Genomic DNA, 26,288 nt, shown 5'->3' with positions numbered 1-26,288 from the left:
TTTTCACAGGTATTTCTCTTTTTTCTACAGTCACGTGTTATATGCATGCCATTGTTCTTTAGTTTTGTATCTTACTGATTTAAATTGTTTCATTTTTTCCCCAGTTAAGAAGCTTATGTTCCTTGTTGTCTGCAGGTTGTTCTGTTTTTTTTAAATATGGGCTTGGATAGAGAAACTATTGGGAGAATTCTTTCTCGCTGCCCAAAAATTTTCGCTGCTAGCATTGATAAAACTCTTTAGAGGAAGATTGAATTCCTTTCTAGGGTTTGGGGTTTCTGAAGCTTATCTTCCTGGGGTAACTAGAATTTATCTGGAATTATTTGTAACTGACACTGATGAAACTATACTGCATTTGGAATTTTTCGGTTCATTAAGTATATAATTGTTTATTTTTTTATGGTAAATGTTCAATTAGTCTTCTTTAGTGATTTGATTCAAATAGTTAAGGTTATTTATTGACACAAATTTAAAAAAATAGTTAGAACTAATTTCAATGCAATAAGAGAAAATTATTGTAAATAAAGAATTATATAATTATAAAAAACCGTTGTCAAAAGTCACAAAAGGCAATGGTATTAAAACTGTTGTCAAAAGCAGCTACAAAATGACAATGGTATTAAAACCGTTGCAAAAAAAAGTAACACCAAAGGCAACGCTTTTAAACTGTTGTCTTTATGAATAAGAAAACTACAACAGTTTAAAACCGTTGCCTATGTAGTTATGGTTTTAAACCGTTTCGTCATGAAAGAGAACGGTTTTAAACCGTTGCCTATTCAGTAACGATTATAAACCGTTCTTTAAAAATTGTTGTCAAAACCGTTGTCTATGCCAGTAACTATGGCAACGGTTTTTTGGTTGCCGTTGTCTTAGATAAAAAACCATTGCCTGTGAGCATTAGTAACGGCCGCATATACCACAGGTCAAAAACTGTTGCCAAAGTGTTGCTTAAAGTTTTAAGAACGGTTTTCTAATTTATGGCAACGGTTTTCGACCGTTGCGAAAACTCTTATTTGTTGTAGTGTCAATATAACTAAAAGTCTTGAATTAGAGCTAGAGGACATCTTTAAAGATGTTCATCCTGATCTGGAGGAATTAAAGGAAATAAAAGAACCTCTGAAAATCCCTCAGGAAGAGGAGAAACCTTCTAAACTCGAGCTCAAACCACTACCACCATCCCTGAAATATGTATTTCTGGGAGAGGGTGACACTTTTCCAGTGATCATAAGCTCTGCTTTAAACCCACAGGAAGAGAAAGCACTAATTCAAGTGCTAAGGACACACAAGACAGCTCTTGGGTGGTCCATAAGTGACCTTAAGGGCATTAGCCCAGCAAGATGCATGCACAAGATCCTATTGGAGGATGATTCTACGCCAGTGGTTCAACCATAGAGGCGGCTAAATCCAGCCATGAAGGAAGTGGTGCAGAAAGAGGTCACTAAGTTACTAGAGGCTGGGATTATTTATCCTATTTCTGATAGCCCCCGGGTGAGACCTGTCCACGTTGTCCCCAAGAAGGGAGGCATGACAGTGGTTTATAATGAAAAGAATGAACTGGCTCCTACAAGAACAGTTACAGGGTGGCGTATGTGTATTGACTACAGAAGGCTCAATACAGCCACCCGAAAAGATCACTTTCCTTTACCATTCATAGAACAGATGCTAGAGAGACTAGCAGGTCATGAATATTACTGCTTTTTGGATGGCTATTCAGGTTACAACCAAATTACAGTGGATCCTCAGGACCAAGAGAAAATAGCATTCACATGTCCTTCTGGAGTATTTGCCTACAGAAGGATGCCTTTTGGTCTGTGCAATACACCTGTGACCTTTCAGAGATGCATGCTCTCTATTTTCTCTGATATGGTGGAAAAATTTCTGGAAGCCTTCATGGATGACTTTTCAGTATTTGGAGACTCATTCAGCTCCTGTCTTGACCATTTAGCACTTGTTCTGAAAAGATGCCAAGAGACCAACCTAGTTTTAAACTGGGAAAAATGTCATTTCATGGTGACTGAAGGAATTGTCCTTGGGCATAAAATTTCAAATAAGGGAATAGAGGTGGATCAAGCTAAAGTGGAAGTAATTGAAAAATTACCACCACCTGCCAATGTAAAGGCAATCAGAAGCTTTCTGGGGCATACAGGATTCTATAGGAGGTTCATAAAGGATTTTTCAAAAATTGCAAAACCTCTAAGCAACCCGCTAGCTGCTGACACGCCATTTGTGTTTGAAGCGTTTGAGACCCTGAAAGCCAAGCTGGTCACAGTACCAGTCATCTCTGCACTTGATTGGACATTACCATTCGAATTAATGTGTGATGCCAGTGACCATGCCATTGGTGCAGTGTTGGGACAAAGGCATAACAAGCTTCTGCACGTTATTTACTATGCCAGTCATGTTCTAAATGACGCACAGAAGAATTACACAACCACAGAAAAGGAGTTACTTACAATGGTTTATGCCATTGACAAGTTTTGATCCTATTTAGTAGGTTCAAAAGTGATTGTGTATACTGATCATGCTGCTCTTAAATACCTACTCACAAAGCAGGATTCAAAACCCAGGCTCATAAGATGGGTGTTGCTTCTGCAAGAGTTTGATATAGAAATAAGAGACAGAAAAGGGATAGAGAACCAGGTAGCTGATCACCTGTCCCGGATAGAACCTGTAGCAGGGGTGTCCCACCCTCCTACTGAGATCTCTGAAACCTTTCCGGATGAGCAACTCTTCGCCATTCAGAAAGCACCATGGTTTGTAAACAGGAAAAGGAAGAAGCATGAAAGGCTTCTCTCAATACAGAGTCAAATAAAACCCCCACATTCAAACTCTAAGTTTGGTGTTGGAAGGCCACAACCAAACTCTAAGTTTGGTGTTAACAGGCCATCATCATGCTCTGAGTATCTGTGAGGCTCCATGAAAGCCCACTGTCAAGCTGCTGACATTAAAGAAGCGCTTGTTAGGAGGCAACCCAATTTTACTTATCTATGTTAATTTCTATTTTCCATTGTTATTTTATGTTTTCTGTAGGTTGATGATCATGTGAAGTCACAAAAACAATTGAAAAAGCAAAAACAAAATGAAAAATAGAATGAAAAATAGCACACCCTGGAGGAGAAGCCTACTGGCATTTAAACGCCAGTAAAGGCAGCAGAATGGGTGTTAAACGCCCAGTCTAGCACTATTCTGGGCGTTTAACGCCAGAAATGGGCACCAGACTGGCGTTTAACACCAGAAAAGGGCAAAAAGCTGGCGTTAAACGCCAGAAATGGGCAGCAACCTAGCGTTTAACGCCAGGATTGGCAGCAAAGGGCGTTTTGCAATCCTAATTGGTGCAGGGATGGGAAATCCTTGACACCTCAGGATCTGTGGACCCCACAGGATCCCCACCAACCTCAACTCACTCTCTCACTTCTTCACACCTTTTCATAATACTCTTCCCCAAATAACCTCCACCAATCACCTCCATTACTCCTCCAAAACCATCATACAAACCACCTACACCCACCCACTCAAATTCAAACCATCACTCCTTCCTTTTCCATATCATAACCACCTAAAACCCCCTTGGCCGAATAATTCACACACCTCCATCTCATCTATCTCTTCTTCTTCTCCTCCTTTCTTTATTCTTTTGCTCGAGGACGAGCAAACCTTTTAAGTTTGGTGTGGAAAAGCTCAGCTTTTTTTATTTTTCCATAACCATTTATGGCACCTAAGGCCGGAGAAACCTCTAGAAAGAGGAATGGAAAGGCAATTGCTTCCACCTTCGAGTCATGAGAGATGGAGAGATTCATCTCAAAGGTCTATCAAGACCACTTCTATGAAGTTATGGCCAAGACTCCTCTTTGAAGAGGACAAGCCCATCACTAAGAAAAGGATGGAGCAAACAAGAGAGCCCACTCATGGACCTCAACAAGAGCATGAGGAAAATCATCTTCATGAAAACCCTGAGATTCCTCAAGGGATGCATTTTCCTCCACAAAACTATTGGGAGCAAATTAACTCCTCCCTAGGAGAATTAAGTTCCAATAGGGGACAACTATGGGTGGAGCACCAAGAGCATTCCATCCTCCTTCATGAAATTAGAGAAGATCAAAGAGTCATGAGAGAGGAGCAACAAAGGCAAGGAAGAGACATTGAGGAGCTCAAGCACTCCATAAGATCTTCAAGAGGAAGAACTAGCCGCCATCACTAAGGTGGACCCGTTCTTTAATCTCCTTATTTTTTATCTTCTGTTTTTCGAATTTTTATGCTTTATGTTTATCTATGTTTGTGTCTTTATTACATGATCACTAGTGTCTTAGTGTCTATGCCTTAAAGTTATGAAAATGAATCCATCACCTCTCTTAAATGAAAAATGTTTTTAATTGAAAAAGAAAAAGAAGTGTATGAATTTTGAATTTTAAAACAGATTAATTATTTTGATGTGGTGGCAATACTTTTATTTTTCTGAATGAATGCTTGAACAGTGCATATTTTTGAATTTGTTGATTCATGAATGTTAAAATTATTGGCTCTTGAAAGAATGATGGAAAAGGAGAAATGTTATTTGATAATCTGAAAAATCATAAAATTGATTCTTGAAGCAATAAAAAGCAGTGAAAAGCTTGCAAAAAAAAAAAGAGAAAGCGAAAAAAAGAAAAAGAAAAAGAGAAGAAAAAGAAAAAGCAAGCAGAAAAAGCCAATAACCCTTTAAACCAAAAGGCAAGGGTAAAATAAAAAGGATCCAAGGCTTTGAGCATCAGTGGATAGGAGGGCTCACAGGAATAAAATCCTGGCCTAAGCGGCTAAACCAAGCTGTCCCTAACGATGTGCTTGTGGCGTGAAGGTGTCAAGTGAAAACTTGAGACTGAGCGGTTAAAGTCGTGGTCCAAAACCAAAAAGAGTGTGCTTAAGAGCTCTGGACACCTCTAATTGGGGACTCTAGCAAAGCTGAGTCACAATCTGAAAAGGTTCACCCAGTTATGTGTCTGTGGCATTTATGTATCTGGTGGTAATGCTGGAAAACAAAATGCTTTGGGTCACAGCCAAGACTCATAAAGTAGCTGTGTTCAAGAATCAACATACTTAACTAGGAGAATCAATAACACTATCTGGATTCTGAGTTCCTATAGAAGCCAATCATTCTAAACTTCAAAGGATAAAGTGAGATGCCAAAACTGTTCAGAGGCAAAAAGCTGAAAGCCCCACTCATCTAATTAATATTGATCTTCATATATTTTTTGGAATTCATTGTATATTCTCTTCTTTTTATCCTATTTGATTTTCAGTTGCTTGGGGACAAGCAACAATTTAAGTTTGGTGTTGTGATGAGCAGATAATTTATACGCTTTTTGGCACTGTTTTTAGTATGTTTTTAGTATATTTTAGTTAGTTTTTATTATATTTTTATTAGTTTTTATTTAAAATTCAATTTTCTGGACTTTACTATGAGTTTGTGTGTTTTTCTGTGATTTTAGGTATTTTCTGGCTGAAATTGAGGGACCTGAGCAAAAATCTGATTCAGATGCTGAAAAAGGACTGCAGATGCTGTTGGATTCTGACCTCCATGCACTCGAAGTAGATTTTCTAGAGCTAAAGAAGCCCAATTGGCACGCTGTAAATTGCGTTGGAAAGTAGACATCCTGGGCTTTCCAGAAATATATAATAGTTTATACTTTGCCCAAGATTTGATGGCCCAAACCGGCGTTCCAAGTCAGCTAAAGAATTCTGGCGTTTAACGCCAGAACTGGCATAAAAGCTGGAGTTAAACGCCCAAACTGGCACAAAAGCTGGCGTTTAACTCCAAGAAAAGTCTCTACAAATGAAACCTTCAATGCTCAGCCCAAGCACACACCAAATGGGCCCCGGAAGTTGATTTTTACACTAAACACCCTAGCTTACTCATTTTTTGTAACCCTGGGTCACTAGTTTACTATAAAAACTACTTTTAGTGATTCATCTTGTACCTCATGACATTCTACACATTTTATATTGTATCTTCTATGGCATGAGTCTCTAAACCCCATTGTTGGGGGTGAGGAGCTCTGCTGTTCTTCATGAATTAATGCAATTACTACTGTTTTCCATTCTATCACGCCTGCGCCTATTCTAAGATATTCATTCGCACTTCAACCTGATGAATGTGATGATCCGTGACACTCATCATTATTCTCACCTATGAACACGTGCCTGACAACCACCTCCGTTCTACCTTAGATTGAATGCATATCTCTTAGCCTCATGATTCAGATCAGGGTCTTCGTGGTATAAGTTAGAATTATTGGCGGCCATTCCTGAGATCCAGAACGTCTAAACCTTGTCTGTGGTATTCTGAGTTGGATCTGGGAAGGGATGACTGTGACGAGCTTCAAACTCGCGAGTGTTGGGCGTAGTGACAGATGCAAAAGGATCAATGGATCCTATTCCGACATGATCGAGAACCGACAGATGATTAGCCGTGCGGTGACAGCGCATTTGGAACATTTTCACTGAGAGGACGGGAAGTAGCCATTGACAATGGTGATGCCCAACTTAAAGCTTGCCATGGAAGGAGCTTTGCGTGCATGAAGAAGAAGATAGTAGGAAAGCAGAGATTCAGAAGACAAAGCATCTCCAAAGCCTCAACCTGTTCTTTATTACTGCATAACAAGTATTTATTTCATGATTTTTTACTTTTCACAATTAAATCTGAGAAATATTGATATCCTGACTAAGAGTTACAAGATAACCATAGCTTGCTTCAAGCCGACAATCTCCGTGGGATCGACCCTTACTCACGTAAGGTATTACTTGGACGACCCAGTGCACTTGCTAGTTAGTTGTTCAGAGTTGCAAAAGTGTGATTGTAATTTTGTGCACCAAGCAGATATCATTTACCCATCTCAGATAGTGAATGGGTCAGTCCAGTACAAGTGGTGCCCAAGAAATCTGGAGTCACAATAGTAAAGAATGAGCATAGAGAGCTCCTGACAACTAGAGTACAGAATTCATGGAGGGTTTGCATTGACTATAGACGTCCCAACCAAGCTACTCACAAGGATCATTACCCTTTGCCATTTATTGATCAGATGCTCGATCGCCTGTCAGGTAAATCTCATTATTCCTTTTTAGATGGTTATACAGGCTACTTTCAAATTCATATAGCTCCTGAGGATCAGGAGAAGACCACTTTTACATGTCCCTTTGGAACGTATGCTTATAAAAGAATGCCTTTTGGTTTATGTAATGCACCTGCTACTTTCCAAAGATGCATGATGAGTATCTTTTTAGATCTCATTGAGAACTGTATGGAAGTATTTATGGATGATTTTAGCGTATATGGTGATTCATTTGACCTTTGCTTGGATAGTTTAGCTAGAGTATTAGAAAGATGCGTTAATTCAAACCTTGTATTGAATTTTGAAAAATGTCATTTTATGGTAAAACAAGGGATTGTTCTAGGAAATGTTGTCTCTAAAACTCGTATTTCAGTAGATCCAGCAAAGGTGGATGTCATTTCTAGTTTACCTTACCCCTCCTCCGTGAGGGAAGTTCGTTCGTTCCTAGGCCATGTAGGTTTTTACAGGAGATTCATTAAGAACTTCAGTAAGGTAGCATTACCTTTATCCAGACTACTGCAGAAAGATATTGAGTTCGAGTTCAGCGAGGATTGCATGAAAGCATTTGATAAGCTGAAAATCACTCTGAATCAAGCTCCAATTGTGAGAAGACTAGACTGGAGCCATCAATTTGAAATTATGTGTGATGCCTCCAACCATGCAGTAGGAGCGGCACTGGCTCGGCGCAAAGGTAAGGATCCTTTCGTAATTGCTTATGCATCTAAAACCTTAGATGCTGCTCAGTCTAATTACATACTACCAAAAAAGAGCTTCTTGCTATTGTTTTTGTTCTGGATAAATTCCGAGCTTATTTACTTGGTACTAAGGTAGTAGTGTACTCAGACCATGCAGCTCTAAAATATTTATTAGATAAAAAGAAGTCCAAACCAAGGTTAATACGTTGGATACTGCTGCCGCAAGAATTTGATTTAGAAATTAAGGATAGGAGTGGTAACCAGAATTTAGTGGCAGACCACTTGAGTCGCATTGAGCACATTAAGGATGACTCCACTCATATAAATGATGCTTTCCCATTTCATAGCTTGCAAGTATCTGAAGTAGTTCCTTGGTATGCACCTGTAGCTAATTATCTAGTTAGTCATACTTTCCCTCCCAATTTTACTAAACATCAAAGGGACAAGCTGAAAAGTGAATCTAAATATTATATATGGGATGACCCATATCTATGGAGGTGTGGTGCTGACCAGGTAATTAGAAAATGTGTACCCCAATCAGAATTTCAGTCCATCTTAGAGGCATGCCACTCTTCTGAGAGTGGAGGACAGTTTGGCCCTCAAAGAATAGCTAGAAAAATCTTAGACTGTGGATTCTGGTGGCCTACTCTTTTTAAGGATGCTGCTGAATTTTGTAAATCTTGTTCCCCATGCCAAAGATTTGGTAATATATCCAAGAGGGATGAGATGCCTCAACATATTATGCTTTTCTGTGAAATTTTTTATGTTTGGGGCATTGACTTCATGGGTCTATTTCCAAACTCTAATGGTTACCTTTATATACTATTAGCTGTAGATTACGTTTCTAAATGGGTGGAAGCGATTCCTACCCATACTGATGATGCTAACACTGTTGTTTCCTTTGTTAGAAATCATATTATCTGTCGTTTTGGATCACCATGAGCAATTGTGAGCGATCAAGGCACTCACTTTTGTAATAGGAGACTAACAGGATTACTGAAAAAGCATGGGATAGTTCACAAAGTCGCAACAGCTTATCATCCTCAGAACAATGGACAAGCAGAAGTGTCTAACAGAGAAATTAAACGCATTTTAGAGAAGATAGTAAAGCCTCATAGGAAAGACTGGAGTGCCAGGCTACAAGATGTACTCTGGGCATATAGAACAGCATACAAGACACCCATTGGGATGAGCCCCTTCCGCTTGGTATACGGAAAGGCTTGCCACCTTCCAGTAGAGGAGGAACACAAGGCTTTCTAGGCTGTAAGGGAATGCAATATGAATTTTGAAGAATATGGTGCTGAAAGAAAGCTGCAACTAGCAGAATTGGAGAATCTTCGCCTAGAAGCATATGACAATTCCAGGCGATACAAAGAGAAGATGAAGGCTGTCCATGACAAGCACATAAAAAGGAGAGAGTTCAGACCAGGGGAGTTAGTTCTTCATTATAACTCCAGACTAAGGCTTATGCCAGGCAAACTAAGATCAAGATGGGAAGGTCCCTACAGAGTAGAAAAGGCAGAGCCATACGGAGTTTTTCACCTGCGTCATCCTTTTAGCTCCAAATTTCTAAAGGTCAATGGACATCGCCTGAAGCTTTATCATGGTGAAAAGATGAGGATCACAAAGAACTAGAGGTTTTCCTCTTGGAAGACCCACCAACAGAAGCAGAATGAGCCTGAAGACGTCCAACTTACGGACGTAAAAGCAAAGTGCTAGGTGGGAGACAATCCACCATGGTATTATCGTTCAGTTTTAGTCTTAGTTTATTTTTACTTTATTCTATTTTGTTTTTGCTAATAACACTTCTCATAACCTCTGCATATAGCTGCATATATCTTGCATTTGCATTTGCATTCTACATATATTAAAAAAAAAGAGCACGCGACGCGCAAGCATCGCTGACGCGTCCGCGTCATAGGTGCTCTTGTCTTGACATGAGAAGAAAAGAAGCAGAGAGTCATGCAAAAGCGTGACTGGAGGCGTGCCTTAGGCACAAGCATGCCCATGCAAACGCATCCATCACGCGTCCGCGTCATTTGAAAAATTCACCTCCCACGCGTGCGCGTCACCCATGCGAACGCGTGGCCTTGCAAAATCGACCCAAAGAGGTGTATGGCAGAGAGTTATGATGGCGCTGGACTGGAATGATGCTGGAAGCACTGATGCCAGGGCATTTTGGCCAGTTTTACTGACCTTTTTTTTACTATTTCAGGGTAGTTTCATGCATTTTCTTAGTAAATAAGCAAGTTTTGGGTGAATATACACTTACATATTGATTCAAGCAAACATTGTGAACTCTACATGATTTCATGAGAATTTTGCTTGAATTAAATGATAAAATGGATGATGCATGATCTCATGACTTGAAACAAAGCTTTGATGCACCTTGTTTGTTTGATTTCAGGACAAAGGAAGCAAAGAAGAGCCACGTTAGCAGCCACAATAGCTTCACTAACGTGACCACTAACGTGGAATGGGAGCGAGCTTGCAACGTTAGTGCTAAAGTTACCACCAATAACGCCTTCGAAAGCCATCATAACACACGTTAGTTGCCACGTTAGTTACACTAACGTGGGAACTAACATGGAAGAAAAGGGGAGCTCTAATGTTAGTGGTAAAAGTGAATACTACTAACGTTCCAAAAAGGCCACACTAAGCCACGTTAAGAGTCACGTTAACCCAATTAACATGAACTCTAACGTGGAGTAAAGAGGAAGTCGCAAGCGTTAGTGACACTCACCTTTGTCACTAACGCTAGACCAAGCCTAGATTGCCTACGTTAGTGGTCACGTTAAGACCCTTAACGTGAAGGGTAACGTGGAGCAATGAATGATAGGCCAACATTAGTAACACTCACCTTTGTCACTAACTTTGGAGATGGCTGACGTGGCGGAAATTGGCTAATTAAGAATTGATATAAGTTGTGCATTGCAAGTATAGTTCTTAACCAACCAGAAATCCGCTTATCAATTCAGAAGGGTTGTCACAAAAATTAAAATTAAAATACTGGGAGTATGAATCCCAGGTCGTCTCCCAACGAGTTGCAGAAAGGTGTGCTATTTTATTAATCAGATAATTTCAAAAAGAGTTTGAGTTGAATAAACAGGAAATTAAATTGGGGAAATTAAGTAATTTAAATAAAGGCCTTGACTGGGAGTAGATTAGTTGGAAGCCCTATTCTTGTTGCAGTACTCTCAAGATTAATTGATAATTGAAGGTTGTTCTGTTTATTTATCCCTTACTAGGTAAGGGAAAGTCAAACAAGTTCGAATGATGTTTCTACTCACAAGTCCCAATCCGCTTACTTGGAAGGACTGGCGTTAGTGACTAGAGAGCAATCCAACAATAAACCCAATTACAATTTCTCTTTTGAGCATTCCAACTCAAGGGTTCCTTTCAATCAACTCCCCATCAAGTTGGGGAACTACTCGCTCATTGTGAATGTAGAACTCATAACATAGGAAGGGGAATTAAAGAAAGACATGATAAATAAAACTCAAAGGAATCAATTAAAAATAAAAGTAACTCTTATATTAATAAATTCTAAAATAATCCAATAGTAAAATTGAGTAAATTAAAGGACATGGAAGAGTAAAGCCAAGTAAAGAAAACGAATTAGAATGATGAAGTCTTGATGAGGTAATAACTCTTCTCAATATCCAAATGCAAAGAGCAATAGAAATAAAAATCCTAAGAACTATGAATGTGTAGAGAGAAAACCTAGAGGAGGAGTAAAACTAGATGTAAAAACTAAAACTATGTAGAATGAATGTTATTTTTGGTTTCTGCATGTCCTCTGGCTCTAGTCTGCTTTTCCGGGCCGAAAACTGGGTCAAAACAGGGCCCAAAATCGCCCCCAGCGAATTCTGCAGATTATGCAGATTGCGCATTCATGCGGACGCGTCATGCGGCGTTTTGCTTTGCCACGCGGGTGCGTCGTCCACGCCTCCGTGTCACTTGTGCTATTCCAATCCGCGCGGTCGCGTGAGCCATGCGGCCGCGTCACTTCTCGCTGGTCATCTCCTTAATTTCTTGTGTTCCTTCCATTTTTGCAAGCTTCCTTTCCAATCTCCAACTCATTCATGCCCTATAAAGCCTGAAACACTTAACACACAGATCACGGCATCGAATGGAATAAAGGAGAATTAAAATACATAATTAAAAGTCTCTAGGAAGCAAGTTTTCAATCATGTAATAATTTTAGGAAGGAAATATAAATGCATGCTAATCATATGAATAAGTGGGTAAAGATCATGATAAAACCACACAATTAAACACATTATAAACCATAAAATAGTGGTTTATCAACCTTCCCACACTTAAACATTAGCATGTCCTCATGCTTAGTTGAAGGAGATAAAATAAATGAGTAGGAACATGTAAAAACTCATGCAATGTAATGCAACCTATATATGTAAATGCAACTATATGATTTTTGTCCACTTGATCGATAGCAAATAAGCTCTTCAAAACAATTACAAATAAAATTCCACTAATTCAATTCTTATACAGTAAGAACAGATAAAAATGCAAGAAGGTAGCTCATGAAAGCAGGGGACATAGAATTTTAAGCATTGAACCCTCACTGATGATGTATGTACACTCTAATCTCTCTAGTGTATAGGGCAATCACTCTATCCTTCTCTAATCATGCTCTCTAATTTTTGTTTTTCTCCTAACCAATCAACAACATTTAATATACCAATGCAAACATTATGAGGTCTTTTCAAGGTTGTAATGGGGCCAAGGTAATGGTAAAGATACACATATGGCTAAGTAAGCTTATAAAATAAATCTTTAATTAACCCAAGCTTTAACATAACCTATATATATAATCTATATAACTTTAGAATTCATACCTTGCTACCCAGAATTTTCCTTTCACATTCCATACTCATGTATCAACTTTTATTTTAATTTTATCATACATGCATTGATCTTTGAGTTCTTAACTTTACATTGGGGTAATTTTGTCCCCTTATTTATTTACTTATTTATTGAATATTTTCTTTTTTTTTTAATAAGCATAAAAACAAACATAGCTTATCAATGAACATAGATTTTTAATTCTTATAGTTTCACAAGAGTAGGTATCTAAATTTCCATTATATTATCATGACACATTCCCTTATTATTTTTTGTTCCACAATTTTCCATACTTAATTAGCACACACAATTCTATCTTAAGCTAACCAAAGATTCAATTTAGGATATATAATTGTTTTTCTGCTTAAGGCTAGTAATGTGGTAAAATATAGAACAAATGGGATTTAAAGGCTCAAAGTGGCTAACAAAGGTAATTGAAAGGGTAGGCTTAATTTGGATAAGTGAGCTAAACAATTAATGGCCTCAATCATATGCAAACATATAAATATAATAAATATTGGACATATAGGATGAAACAAAATATAGATTACAATCATAGAGAAGTAAACACACAAGAATAAAATAATTATGGTTAAATAATGTAACCATGCATATAGGCTCAAATCTCACAGGTTGTGTGTTCTTTAGCTCAAAAATCATGTTCTAAATACAACTTCAAGCAAATTTAACATAAAAATTTTAATTAAAATTAGTGAAATTTTGTTCCAAAAATAGAGTCTTAGAAGAAACTTATTGTCTTTTCAATCAAGTAGAACATGCATGCAACTAATCTATTACTATGCAATTTATCCTATTCTATGAAAGAAAAACTAACTAAATATCCTAATTTATTGGTGTTTAGGGAAGAGAAATTACCTCCGAAAGTCAGGTACTGACCGACCTCCCCACACTTAAGGCTTTGCACCGTCCTCGGTGCCATCTGTCAGGAACAGGGATGGGCTGGTAGTAGTATCTCCACAGTTGGGACCATCATGGCTCCCTGTGCTGGTAAAAGAAGTGGAGTCCGGAGTGTCTGAATCCTTGAATTTTCCCATGATCAGCTCCTTGAGGTATGTGAATCGGCGCTTGTTATGACGCTCTCTCATCTTAGCTTTGTGTTCCTGCCGATCTAACCTTTCGAGTATCTGATGGAGTAGTTGGTATGTGATAGGTGCTTGTGGTGTTGAAGGAGAAATGTCTGCAGCCGATTCAATAGGCTGGCTTGTAGTGGCTGCTGAGGGTCTGATATATTTCCCATTAGGGACATATTGATCATCCCGTGGAAGTATGGCTTTGGTGTCTCTAGCTCTGAAGGAGACTCCGGCTGCAGAGACGAGATCTGAGACCAAGGCGGGGAAAGGTAAGTTGCCCGCAATTTGTACGTGTCCCATGCCATTCTGGATGTGTCTTTGTAGGTTCAGAGGTTGGTCTGTAAGGATGCACCATAGTAGAACGGCCATGTCCGCAGTGAAGGAGGACTCATGAGTGCTCGGAAAGACGTAATGGAACATGATCTGTGCCCATACGCGAGCCTCCAAGGTAAGTGCTGAAGCCGAAATTCCCTTAGGGCGGGTACGATGGTATCCGTAGATCCATCGGCTGCCAGATAGTGCGATAACCCTGAGAACGGCGTCCCAGTCAAATTGGTACATCTGGCGCTTGAGTGCGGCTTCTTGAAAGGCGTCCAAACCTTCTGGAATAGGGGGAAGACCTAGATCTTTTTGAATGGCCTCTTCTGTAATGGGGACTTGCTTCTGACGGACAAAGACAGACTGCAGGGTTGGCAGGTGGAAGTTGGAGTAGAACTCGACTACCCAAGAAAGATTGACCTGCCTCGGCTGTCTCTGTAGGAAACCTCATTGTCTTTGTGCAATTTGCGGCTCAACAAAGGTAGCAATATTGGGCGGGAGGATAAGAAGGTATTCGTTGTTGTAGCTCCTTTCTGCCAGGATGGGGAACATCTGCTCACAGTAGCAATTGGGAAATCGTCCAGTGTCCTTTGCTGGGAAGGCTTTTTCTTTATCATTAACCTTTATAATCCTCTTAAGTCTCTTTGTTGAGGGCTTTACTGTAGTTGAAGAACGCTCTACCACTAGTGCTCTTTTTGTTCCTCTCCTTGCTGTTGATTTGGGAGTAGCTTTCTCTTTGCCCTTCTTGATGGCCATTCTGAAAAATGGAAGAGAAAGTAAATTAAATTCAAAGAGATAGAGCAAGAAGGAGAACGGAAAAGGGTAGTTATGAATGCACAGTAAAAGGTAAATGATGTTAACACATGGTCATGACTACATGTGAAAAGTCATCAATGGAAAATAGTTAGTGCATATGATGACAAGTGAATGCAAGGTGTTTATTGGCATGCTGGCAAAGGCATCAGTAGCATAGATCAAGCATCACTTATAACAAACCATCACGTTTGTAGTGACAATTATTTTCAACGAATAAAATATAAAAGGGGTTTTGTGAAAAACGGACATTTAATGGTAGAATAGAATAACGTAGAAAAGTGCATAATGCCATATGGGCTTTTTTACAAACACATAGCATGCATGGTGAAATAATGTATGGAAAGTATTAAATTGAACATGCAAGCAACCCTTGAAAAAGTAATATATAATTGCCAAACAAATTTAGAACAATCCACAAGCATATAATGAGAAATAATAACTCAAATAAATTTCTAACACCAAGTAAAAAGGAAAAAAAAAAGAAAGAAAAAGAAAATATGAATAATGAAAGTAAAAAGAAAAGAAAAGAAGATAACAGATAAAAAAGAAGAAAAATAGAAAAGTAAGGAGAGAAGAAGAAAAGAAACCTTGTTAATGGAGGTGAGAGAGAGAGAGAGAGAGAGTGGAAAGTGAGAAAAAAGGAAGAAGGAAGAAGGGAGGAGGAAGAAATAAGGAGGGAAAAGAAAAAATAGGATTTGAGGATAAAAAGATAAGATAAGTGGCAAATCAGGGGAGCTGTGCGGCGCAATCGACGCGGTTGCATGGGGCACGCGGTCGCGCGATTTGTGCTTATAATAATTGACGTGGTCACGTCGGTCACGCGGTCGCGTGACCCGTTTTATACTACTGGCGCGAGGGCAGCCTCGCACTCACACAACTCTCTGTTCAAAATCATTAATTGCCAAATATTGGGTGACGCGATCGCGTGGGGCATGGGATTGCGTGAGTGGCCATTAGAAGGATATGACGTGGTCACGTCAGTCACGCGGCCGCATGGAAAGGATTGTGCGTTCAGCACCAATCCAGCACCACTCTAGCACAACTTTCGGTCGTGCACCCTTTTGACATCGAATTCTAGGGCACGGGGCCGCGTGGATCACGCGGTCGCGTGGGAGGCCAATGTTCCCATGTGACGCGGACGCGGTCGCGTGGGGCAATTTGTGCCATTGGCACGCCTCCAGCCACGCTCTTGCGTGACTCTCTATTCAATTTATTAATTCCTCCTATCTCCTGCGACGCGGACGCGTCAATGAGGCGGTCGCGTCGCGTAAATTTTTTTTTTAAATAAAAGTATGTAAATGCAGATGCACGAAATGTACTAATAAAGAGAAGAGTTATTAAATAGAAAAACTAAAAATAAAGAAAAGAACGATCATACCATGGTGGGTTGTCTCCCACCTAGCACTTTGCTTTGACGTCCGTAATTTGGATGCTCCATTAGCTCAATCTTCGGCTATGTGAGGATCTTCCAAGAGGAAGATCTCGAACTCCTTGTTTTTTTTCAACTGCTCGCCATGGTACAGCTTTAAACGATGTCCATTGACTTTGATGAGTTCAGAGCTTAAAGGATGGCTTAGGTGATAAACTCTGTATGGTTCGGCCTTCTCTACTCTGTACGGACCATCCCATCTTGATCTCAACTTTCCTGGCATTAGTCTCAGTCGAGATTTGTAAAGGAGGACTAAGTCCCCAGGTTGGAACTCTTTTCTCTTAATGTGTTGATCATGTACAGCCTTCATCTTCTCCTTGTATAGTCTAGAGTTCTCATAAGCTTCTAGGCGAAGGCTTTCCAATTCTTGCAGTTGCAATTTCCATTCAGCTCCGGCTTCCTCAATTCCCATGTTGCACTCCTTTACTGCCCAAAAGGCTTTGTGCTCGACTTCAACAGGGAGATGACAAGCTTTTCCATAGACTAAGCGGAAAGGACTCATCCCAATGGGTGTCTTGTATGCGGTTCTGTACGCCCAAAGTGCATCTTGTAGCCTGGTGCTCCAGTCTCTTCTATGAGGTTTGACTATCTTCTACAAGATACGCTTTATCTTTCTGTTTGACACCTCGGCTTGCCCATTAGTCTGAGGATGGTAGGCTGTTGCAACCTTATGAATTATTCCATGCTTCTTCATTAATCCTGTTAGTCTCCTGTTACAAAAATGGGTGCCTTGATCGCTCACGATTGCTCGTGGTGATCCAAAGCAACAAATAATGTGGTTTCTCACAAAGGAAACAACAGTGTTAGCATCATCAGTGCGGGTAGGAATTGCTTCCACCCATTTGGAAACGTAATCCATAGCTAACAATAAATAAAAATAACCATTAGAATTTGGAAATGGACCCATGAAGTCAATGCAGCAGACGTAAAAAATTTCACAGAAAAGCATAATTTGTTGAGGTATCTCATCCCTCCTGGATATATTACCAAATTTTTGGCATGGGAAACAAGATCTACAAAATTCAGCAGCGTCTCTAAAAAGTGTAGGCCACCAAAATCCACAGTCTAAGATTTTTCTAGCTGTTCTTTGAGGGCCAAAATGTCCTCCACTCTCAGATTAGTGACAGGCCTCTAAGATAGACTGAAATTCTGATTGAGGCACACACCGTCTAATTACCTAGTCAGTGCCACATCTCCATAAATATGGGTCATCCCATATATAATATTTAGACTCGCTTTTCAGGTTGTCTCTTTGATGCTTAGAAAAGTTTGGAGGAAAGGTGCGGCTAACTAGATAATTAGCTACAGGTGCATACCAAGGGATTTCCTTAGATACTGCTTGCAGGTTATCAAATGGGAAATTATCAGCTATAGGAGTGGGGTCATTTGTAATGTGCTCGAGGCGACTCAAATGGTCTGCCACTAAATTCTGGTTACCACTCCTATCCTTAATTTCTAAATCAAATTCTTGTAATAGCAGCATCCAACGTATAAGCCTTGGTTTGGACTCCTTTTTAGCTAATAGATACTTTATAGCTGCGTGGTCCGAGTACATTACTACCTTCGTTCCAAGTAAATAGGCTCGGAATTTATCCAGAGCAAAAACAATAGCAAGAAGCTCTTTCTCAGTAGTAGTGTAATTGGACTGTGCGGCATCTAGAGTTTTAGACGCATAAGCAATAATAAAAGGATCCTTACCTTCACGCTGAGCCAGTGCTGCTCCTACTCCATGGTTGGAAGCGTCACACATTATTTCGAATGGCTGGCTCTAGTCTGGTCCTCTCACAATTGGAGCTTGAGTCAGGGCGGTCTTCAGCTTATCAAACGCTTGTTTGCAATCTTCACTGAACTCGAACTCAATATCCTTCTGCAGTAGTCTGGATAAGGGAAGTGCTACCTTACTAAAGTTCTTAATGAATCTCTTGTAAAAACCTGCATGGCCAAGGAACGAACGGACTTCCCTCACAGAAGAGGGGTAAGGTAAACTAGAAATAACATCCACCTTTGCTGGATCTACAGAAATGCCAGTATTAGATATAACATGTCCTAGTACAATCCCTTGTTTAACCATAAAGTGACATTTTTCAAAATTTAATACAAGGTTTGTATTAACACATCTATCTAATACTCTAGATAATCCATCTAAGCAAAGGCTAAAGGAATCGCCATAAACACTAAAATCATCCATAAAATTTTCCATACAGTCCTCAATAAGATCAGAGAAAATACTCATCATGCACCTTTGGAAGGTAGCTGGTGCATTGCACAAGCCAAACGGCATTCTCTTATAGGCATAAGTCCCAAAAGGACATGTAAAAGTAGTCTTTTCCTGATCCTCAGGAGCTATATGAATTTGGAAATAACCTATGTAACCATCTAAAAAACAATAATGTTATTTACCTGACAGGCGATCCAGCATTTGATCAATGAATGGAAGAGGATAGTAATCCTTACAGGCGTCTGTAGTCAATGCAGACCCTCCAAGCGTTCTGTACTCTGGTTGCTATGAGTTCTCCATGCTCATTCTTCACTGTAGTGACTCCAGACTTCTTTGGCACTACTTGTACTGGGCTTACCCATTCACTGTTTGAGATGGGATAGATGATATCTGCCTCTAGTAGTCTGGTCACTTCCTTCTTGACAACCTCTAAGATAGTGGGGTTCAGTCTTCTCTGGGGTTGACGAACGGTCCTTGCTCCCTCTTCTAAAAATATTCTATGCTCACATACTTGAGGGTTGATGCCTACTATATCCGCCAAAATCCACCCAATTGCCTTTTTGTGCCTCCTCAGCACACTAAGTAACTGCTCTTCCTGTTGAGAAGTGAGTTCCCTTGCAATGATAACTGGACACTTTTGCTTGTCCTCAAGGTACGCATATTTGAGATGTGGAGGAAGGGGTATTAATTCCAACTTCTGGTCATGGTCAGGCTCTGGATTGTCTGAAGCTGGTGACAATGGCAAAGTGCCCTCATTGTCATTCAAGAGTGTCCCCACACTCGGACCTTGTCCTGTGTGCTTCTCCTCTAACTCCTCCTGGTGAACTTCAGCTACAGTTTCGTCGATGATGTCACACTGAAAGATAGAATGATCTTCTGTAGGATGCTTCATAACTCCATTCAGATTGAAACTTACTAATCGGCCATCTATTTCAAAAGAGTATGTTCCTGAAAAAGCATCCAAATTGAACTTTGTTGTCTTCAGCAAAGGTCTTCCAAGTAGGATTGATGATGACTTCTCTGAGTCATTTTGGGGCATCTCCAGAATATAAAAATTAGTGGGGAATGTAAGTCCCTTAATACCCACTAATACATCTTCAGTAACTCCAACCACTGTAATAATGCTTTTATCTGCTAACACAAAACGAGCTGCCAACCTTTTTAAGGGAGGGAGCGTCAAAATATCATATATAGACAAAGGCATTATACTCACACATGCTCCTAAATAACACATGCAATCAAAAATTATCACACCACTAATAGTACAATTAACCATACAAGGACCTGGGTCACTATACTTTTTAGGTAAACCTCCTATTAAAGCAGATATGGAACTACCTAAAGGAATAGTTTCTAATTCATTAATTTTGTCTTTATGTATACATAAATCTTTTAGAAACTTTGCATATTTAGGTTCCTGTTGAATAACATCAAAAAGAGGAACAGTTACCTCAACCTTTTTGAATATCTCTACCATTTTGGGATCAGGTTCCAGCTGCTTCCTGGGCTTCCTTGCAAGTTGTGGAAATGGAATAGGAGTGGTGTCTTCTGCAGTATCTGCGCCCTGTGGTGCTTCCTCCTGTGGTTGAACTTCTTCTTTTTTAGCTATGTCCTGTATGTCCTCTTCTTCTTCAACATCTTCTATTTCCACTACCTCTTCAGCTGAGGCGTGTTCTGGTGGGCTTGGCTCCTCCTGATTCCTCTCCTGCAGTGTGGTTTCGGACCTTAGGGTGATGGCATTAATGCCACCCTTGGGATTGGGTAATGGTTGAGAGAGAATTCCACTAGAGCTCAAAGGCTGGTTATTGGAGTTATTCATTGATCCAATCTGTGAGACAAGAGCTTGCAAAGTAGCGTTCAGACCATTTAGAGTGGCATTAATGTTATTTTCCATGGTCTGTTGTCTCCGATCAATGGATTGTAGTAAATCATCATTAGAAGATGAGGAAGGATAAGTAATTTGAGAGGTCTGCTGTTGGGTATTCTGTGGTCTTTGGGATTGTCTCAGGTAAGGTGCTCTGTAAGGCTGGTTCTGATTCTGCTGCCTGTTGTTGTTATTATTCCACCTGTGATTTCCCTGATTGTCTCTGCCTACTCTGTTGTTGTTGTTGTCCCTCCAATTCTGGTTAGAATTGTCCTGCCATCCATGGTTGTAATTGCCACCTTGATTATACCCTTGGTTGGGGCGGTCATAGAAGTTATGAGTGGTTGCCACGGTGTTGTCTTCCTGCTGGAGCTGCGGACATTCATCAGTATAGTGGCTATAATCAGTATAGATTCCATAAACTCTCTGTGGGACTAACTGTTGGCCTTGCTGTGGTGGAGACGGTTGACTTGCTGAACTTGTTGTTGATTCAATTGCATCTGCTTTAGCAAGTTGGTCATTTCACAGATACTCTGAGTCAGAGCAACAGTCTCTCTGCTAGAGGATACTTCTGCAACGGCTTTTGAACGGCCTTGTTTCTGCCTGTGATTCTGAGTAGATTTAGCTAAGTCGCTGATCAATTGCCATGCCTTATCAATGGTCTTGTAATTTTTCATAGACCCATTGCTTGCACTTTCCAATGTGGTCTTATCTTGGGGCCTCATGCCCTGTGTGACGTAACCGAGTAATACTATCTTGTCAATCATATGGTGGGGGCATGCTTCTAGAAGATTATTGAAGCGCTCCTAGTATTCATAGAGAGTCTCAGATTCATCCTGAACAATCATGGAAATGTCTTTCCTCAGTTTATCAGTAACTTCAGCTGGAAAGAATTTTTCCAAGAATTCTCTTCTCAATGTATCCTAGTTAGATACAGTTGCTGCGGGTTAAGTGTAGTACCACTCTCTTGCCTTCCCCTCAAGAGAAAATGGGAAAGCTTTCAGCAAAATTGAAGTTTCATCTGCACCATCACGCTTGACGGTAGAACAGGCTGCTTGAAATTCTCTCAGGTGCTTGATAGGCTCTTGAGCAGGCAAGCCATGAAACTTGGGCATCAAATTGAGCAGTGTGGTCTTTATTTCAATGTCTGTAGCCACCACTGGGTGATGCGCTTGAAATGGTTGTATTGTAAAATCAGGGGCTCCAGCCTCCTGGATAGTAACTCTCCTAGCTGCTGCCATGTTACCTGCATGTAAATCAACCAAATCAGTAGAACGGGGGCTGGTTTCTTTCTCAAGTGACGTTTCAGATCCACCCTCAGAGAGGACTAACCGAAGCCGAGCTTGCCTTATTCGTGAAATAGTTCTTTCAATCTCAGGATCGAATACTGGCAAGTTTGGATCAGGAAGTGAACGCGTCTTCTAACGAAAGAAACAAGCAGTTCATAGTAGCAAGATAAAATAAAATGCAAATAAATAAAATCTAATCAATAACTTTAGCACTCTATTGCAACTCCCCGGCAACGGCGCCAAAAATTGACGTGGCAGAAATTGGCTAATTAAGAATTGATATAAGTTGTGCGTTGCAAGTATAGTTCATAACCAACCAGAAATCCGCTTATCAATTTAGAAGGGTTGTCACAAAAATTAAAATTAAAATACTGAGAGTATGAATCCCAGGTCGTCTCCCAACGAGTTGCAGAAAGGTGTGCTATTTTATTAATCATATTATTTAAAAAAGAGTTTGAGTTGAATAAACAAGAAATTAAATTGGGGAAATTAAGTAATTTAAATAAAGGCCTTGACTGGGAGTAGATTAGTTGGAAGCCCTATTCTTGTTGCAGTACTCTCAAGATTAATTGATAATTGAAGGTAGTTCTGTTTATTTATCCCTTACTAGGTAAGGAAAAGTCAAACAAGTTGGAATGATATTTCTACTCACAAGTCCCAATCCGCTTACTTGGAAGGACTGGCGTTAGTGACTAGAGAGCAATCCAATAATAAACCCAATTACAATTTCTCTTTTGAGCATTCCAACTCAAGGGTTCCTTTCAATCAACTCTCCATCAAGTTAGGGAACTACTCACTCATTGTGAATGTAGAACTCATAACATAGGAAGGGGAATTAAAGAAAGACATGATAAATAAAACTCAAAGGAATCAATTAAAAATAAAAGTAAATCTTATATTAATAAATTCTAAAATAATCCAATAGTAAAATTGAGTAAATTAAAGGACATAGAAGAGTAAAGCCAAGTAAAGAAAATGAACTAGAATGACGAAGTCTTGATGAGGTAATAACTCTTCTCAATATCCCAATGCAAAGAGCAATAGAAATAAAAATCCTAAGAACTATGAATGTGTAGAGAGAAAACCTATAGGAGGAGTAAAACTAGATCTAAGAACTAAAACTGTGTAGAATGAATGTTGTTTTTGGTTTCTGCATGTCCTTTGGTTCTAGTATGCTTTTTCGGACCAAAAACTGGGTCAAAACAGGGCCCGAAATAGCCCCCAGCGAATTCTGCAGATTATGCAGATCGCTCATGTCACGCGATCACGTCATTCATGCGGACGCGTCATGCGGCGTTTTGCTTTGCCACGCGGGCGCGTCGTCCACGCCTCCGCGTCACTTGTGCTATTCCAATCCGCGCGGTCGCGTGAGCCATGCGGCCGCGTCACTTCTCGTTGGTCATCTCCTTAATTTCTTGTGTTCCTTCCATTTTTGCAAGCTTCCTTTCCAATCTCTAACTCATTCATGCTCTATAAAGCCTGAAACACTTAACACACAGATCACGGCATCGAATGGAATAAAGGAGAATTAAAATACATAATTAAAAGTCTCTAGGAAGCAAGTTTTCAATTATGTAATAATTTTAGGAAGGAAATATAAATGCATGCTAATCATATGAATAAGTGGGTAAAGATCATGATAAAACCACACAATTAAACACATTATAAACCATAAAATAGTGGTTTATCAATGGCAAATACACCCACGCTAGTGGTCACGTTAAGGCCCTTAACGTCAGGCACTAACGTAGAAAGAAGGGGCGTTTTCAAGCGTTAGTGACAAAGGTAAGTGTCACTAACGCTCTCGAGCCTTGGCATGCCCACGTTAAGGGCCACGTTAGTTACACTAACGTGGACCATTAACGTGAAAGAGAGGGACAAAGAGCAACGTTATTGGTAAAAGTGAGTGCCAATAACGCTTGCGAAGGGCTAAGAGGCTACGTTAGTGGTTACGTTAGTACCACTTATGTTGAAGTTAACATGGATCAACTAGTTTGGAATGTTAGTGACAAAGTTATCATCACTAACGCTTTCGAACCCAAGTTTACAGTTAGCGTTAACGCCACTAACGTCCTAACTAACTTCCCATCATGCCTAACTCGCACTTTCTTTGCAAGCAAAGCTGAGCCCACTAAAGACTGTAACTGCTTCAACTAAAGATCAATGGCCCATATCCAAGACTTGAAGAGCTAACTAGAAGATCTAAAGAATAGTATATATAGGGATAGTTTTGAATTAAAATGGGGATCCGGAACTTGAGAACTACACTTTGTATATTTTACTTTCTCTGCAACTTCTAATTTAATTTTTAGAATGCATTCTTCTTTATCATTTTTCATTTCCAGAGCTATGAACAACTAAACCCCTTTTCATTGGGTTAGGGAGCTCTATTGTAATTTGATGGATTAATTATAGTTTTCATTCTTGTTCTTCTTTCTTTTCTCTTTATTTTACTATAAAGCTTTCGATCTTAATCCAATTGGTTAGTTGTCTTGAAAAAGAAACTCTCCATAATTAGATCTTCTCTGAGCCTTGGAAAAGGAATGAGGAGATCATGCTAGAATTGCTTTCTCTTGTTGGACCAAATTGGGGTTTGGATGGATAGAGTGACATATAATCCTACCAATACTTTAATTTGGAAATACATGTGGTATAATCAGTGACCATACTTCATCTATTCCCATGAGCAATTAAATCAAGGAATTGGGCAATTGTTCAAGCTTAGAGAGATTGGGTTACCAAGGAATTGGGATCCAATCATTTAAGATTGCCAAGAAGATCAATGAATGCATTGATTGAGGAAGAGATGAGAATGAACTTGATTTGGAGAATGAAACATCTCCTAAGCCCAATGAATCTCCCATTTCTGATCTTACCCATTCTCTTTATTTTCTGCTATTTACTTTTCTGATCATCTCCCCAAATCCCCATTTAAGATTCTGCAATTTACTTTATGCCATTTACATTCCGCCATTTATTTCCAGCACTTACATTTTCTGTTATTTACTTTCCCGCCATTTAACTTTCTGCAATTACTCAACTCAAATTCTGCTCAGCTCAACTAGAACATTCCTCTAATTAAAGTTGCTTGACCAATCAATCCCTGTGGGATTCGACCTCACTCTATTGAGAGTTTTTACTTGACGACAATTCGGTATACTTGCCGAAGGGAAATTTGTTGAGAGACAAGTTTCCGTGCATCATGTTTATGGCGCCGTTGCCGGAGATTGATTTTGTATCGACAATGATTAAGTTGGAGGATAACTAGATTGCGCAATTTTCTTTTGTTTTGTTTAATTCCATCTGAGTAATTTACTTTCAGTTTTAGCTATTTTCTTCCCTTTTCCCTTGCCCATCTATTGTGTTGTATTTTTTTTTTTTGTTTACAATTCAGTTCACTAACCCACTAACTGTTTGATATATTGCACCACTCAGACTAACAGCCATTCTAACAAGAGTAATTTCTTCATTCATTTTCTTTCTTACTTTTTGCTTTGTTGGTTGTATGATAGGTAGAAGAAGCAGGGCTTCAACTTCCTTTGATTCTGAACCTGAGAGGACCTTCCTTAGATTAAGGAGGGAAGCAAGAGGGAAGAGAGTCGTTGGTGCTGAGGAAGAGGAAGAGTATTTTGAAACAGACATGGAGGAGAATATGGAAAATCACCATGAAGAAGAAGCTCACAACCATGCCAGAGAAGGCCCAGTAAATCATGTTGGGTAAGAGAAAAGAGTTCTAGGCTCTTATATCAACCCAAACCCAGGAAATTGTGGAAGTAGCATCCAAAAGTCAACCATACATGCCAATAACTTTGAACTAAAGCCCCAGCTCATCACCCTCATTCAGAACAACTGTGCATTCGGAGGAAGTGCCCAAGAAGACCCCAATCAGCATCTAACCACCTTCCTAAGGATATGTGATACTGTGAAGTCTAATGGTGTTCATCCTGACACTTATAGACTGTTTCTGTTTCCCTTTTCACTCAAGGATAAGGCATCTAAATGGCTGGAATCCTTCCCGAAGGATAGTTTAACAACCTGGGAAGAGGTGATGAACAAATTCTTGGCGAGATTCTATCCTTCTCAAAGAATCAACAGGTTGAGAGCTGAGATACAAACCTTCAGGCAATAAGATGGTGAAACTCTCTATGAAGCATGGGAGAGGTTCAAAAATTCTTCTCTCTCACCTCCTCCTAATTATTTATTTATCTACTAACACTTCTCTTCTTCTTAAAAATTCGAACCTTCTCCCTCTTTCTATGTTCGAATTTCTTTTCTTCTTCTACTCACATAAAGGAACCTCTCTACTGTGGCAAAGAGGATCCCTATTATTTTCTGTTCTCTTCTTTTTCATATGAGCAGAAACAAGGATAAGAACATTCTTGTTGAAGCCGATCCTGAACCTAAAAGGACACTGAAGAGGAAGCTAAGGGAAGCTAAAGGACAACTATCTGGAGAAAATCTGACAGAATATTTCGAAAAAGAAGAAGATATGGCCGAAAATAATAACAATGCAAGGAAGATGCTTGGTGACTTTACTGCACCAAATTTCAATTCACATGGAAGAAGCATCTCAATCCGTGCCATTAGAGCAAACAATTTTGAGCTAAAGCCTCAATTAGT

At 39.7% G+C, this 26,288-nt stretch overlaps 2 non-coding genes across 2 annotated transcripts; one reads left to right on the top strand and one right to left on the bottom strand.

The window, feature by feature from the left end:
* Window positions 1–21,140: 21,140 nt before the first annotated feature.
* LOC148567559 (small nucleolar RNA R71) lies at window positions 21,141–21,248 on the top strand. Its single transcript, XR_015882705.1, has one exon. It is a non-coding gene; the product is annotated as a small nucleolar RNA R71 (small nucleolar RNA).
* Window positions 21,249–25,761: 4,513 nt separating this feature from the next.
* On the bottom strand, window positions 25,762–25,868 carry LOC148567558 (small nucleolar RNA R71). The gene has a single exon (XR_015882972.1). It is a non-coding gene; the product is annotated as a small nucleolar RNA R71 (small nucleolar RNA).
* Window positions 25,869–26,288: the final 420 nt, after the last annotated feature.

Source organism: Arachis ipaensis, chromosome B4 (assembly GCF_059453495.1).
Source record: "Arachis ipaensis isolate K30076 ecotype BB chromosome B4, ASM5945349v1, whole genome shotgun sequence".
Taxonomy (NCBI): Eukaryota; Viridiplantae; Streptophyta; class Magnoliopsida; order Fabales; family Fabaceae; genus Arachis; species Arachis ipaensis.
Note: the sequence above shows the minus strand (reverse complement) of the source record. Positions and strands in the feature narration are given on the sequence as shown.